Below are 2,206 nucleotides of genomic sequence, written 5' to 3' on the forward strand. Positions count from 1 at the left end.
TACAAAAAACAAAAAAAAATGACATCCCACATTATAAGTACGTTAGAAACAATAGCAAGAATCAAAAAACCACTTGTTTCCCTATCTTGGGGTTCAATTTCTTTAACATCATCTTATCTGGTTATATGCACATATCTTTTGAACTTTTCTGCTTATCCCAGACATACATTCGTTATTGAAAATAAGGGAAATCATGGGACCTATATTTCTTTGGACTTGGCTTACTTCACTCAATAAATTTTTTTCCAAGTCTTTCCATTTCCTAACAAATTGGGTGATGTCATTCTTTCTGATGGAGGCAAAGAATTCCATTGTGTATATATAACACATTTTCTTGATCCATTCATCTAATGGGGGCATCTGTGTTGGTTCCATATCTTAGCTATCGTAAATAATGTTGCAATAACCATAATTGTGCTGGTAGTTTTAGTATGGTCTTTTTTATGATCATTTGGATAAATCCCCAAAAGTAGGATTACTGTGTTATAGGGGAGTTTTATGTGGAGTCTTCTGAGGCACCTCCATACTGCTTTCCAAAGTAGTTGAACAAGTTTACACTCCCACCAAGAATGCAGTACGGTTCCCTTGTGGCCACATATGTTTCAGCATCTGTTGCTGTAAAAATATGGAACGCTCCAAGACTTTGCATGTCATCCTTGCGCAGGGTGCATGCTAATCTTCTCTGTATCGTTCCAATGTTAGTGTATGTGATGCTAAATTGAGCATAGAACAGTTTTTATATATAAAGTATAATTTTTAATTGATTTTATTAAGCTAGGCAATTCAACAAAAAGTAAGTTCAAAAGAATTGTTGTGAAATTATAGAATCATGTATTTCTTACATAAGCACACATTTAAGAATAAAATCAAGATAGACATGCCAAAAACAAAATAATTCCAGATATTTGTAGTTCAAGAGATGTGTAGGAGGAGAAATTCAATTATTCTATACAAGGCACCTCTCAAAATTAACATTGCAGCAAGTGTTAAGGTTTGTTAAAAGTTTTGATGTTTTAAATATGCTTAATTTTGGGATTTTGCTTATATATGCCAAAAATAGGACTGTTTGGCAGGTATAAAACTTTTCTGTAAAGTATTTAAGATTTAGGATAGCAGACATTAAGTACTTAGTATGTACATTTCAGAGTTTATGGAAACTTTATTAATGAGAAGTTGCAAAGTCTTTGTGTAAAGGAGCAGAGTGAAGAGTTAGACTTTAACTACACAGTTTCTGTTAAAACTTTAGTGATTCCTTACTTTATTTGTTAGCAAGGAATAAATGATGATATAAGCCATAACGTACACATGTATGTTACTATTCACACACATACATATTCTCATGTATACATGCACTCATGGAGAAAGACACATAATTACAGAAAACACAAGTTTCACCAGTTGTTGAATATGCCTTAAAAGGAATAATTGGAACAATATATGTTGAAGATGTATTTGTCCCTAAGAGTTCATTTTCCACTCTTCTTATCTCTTAAAACTGGTAGTTTTAGAGAGATTTGACTTTCAAAATGCAGTACAAGTGATAGCAAGTCACTTGGAAACCTCAGTAAGTATAAGTCATATGTGTCTCCCTGCTCCTCACGGAACGCTTACTCTTGTAGACATTCTTAACAACCAAAATAGCAGGAGAATACCCTGGTAAAGAGTAAAGTTATAAGGCTTTAAATGGCATACTTACTTGAGCTCTTTTTCCAACAACCAGCATGAATTCCTAGGCAGATGAGTGAGTCCTCAGAAAACTGGACTCTACATATACATTTAACTAACCCATGTGAAAATTCCTAGGTGAGAAATGCTGACTGAGGTCTTGCTGATTTCCTGCCGAAGAAAATAAGAAAAAAAGAAAGTATTTTTAATGTTTTAAAGTTTGAGAATAATTTGTAACCTGTCAATAAATGTGTAGAACACAAATACCAACTGACAAAAAAATGATGGCATTTCATTTATGTGCTCTTGGACTTGGGCAGTGATTTTAGATGTGTCTACACAAGTAGAATCAGCATAAATCAAGCCAGCATTTCTTCATTTAAGATATAAGGAAAGGATACTGGTTGACCCATTGTAACAATGAAATATACAAGACATTCTAACAGAGGATGGGTGAAGGGGGAGGTGGAGAGGTGTGAAGGGAAGGGATGGTAGGGGAAAAACAAAGGAGGGGGTAACAATGCTCAATAAGAAATGTACT

General features: G+C 34.0%; 1 non-coding gene across 1 annotated transcript; it reads right to left on the reverse strand.

Moving 5' to 3' along the window:
• Positions 1 to 619: 619 nt before the first annotated feature.
• LOC122115577 lies at positions 620 to 726 on the reverse strand. Its single transcript, XR_006148796.1, has one exon. It is a non-coding gene; the product is annotated as a U6 spliceosomal RNA (small nuclear RNA).
• Positions 727 to 2,206: the final 1,480 nt, after the last annotated feature.

Source organism: Dipodomys spectabilis, unplaced genomic scaffold, assembly GCF_019054845.1.
Source record: "Dipodomys spectabilis isolate Male_0828 unplaced genomic scaffold, ASM1905484v1 ptg000121l, whole genome shotgun sequence".
Lineage (NCBI taxonomy): Eukaryota > Metazoa > Chordata > Mammalia > Rodentia > Heteromyidae > Dipodomys > Dipodomys spectabilis.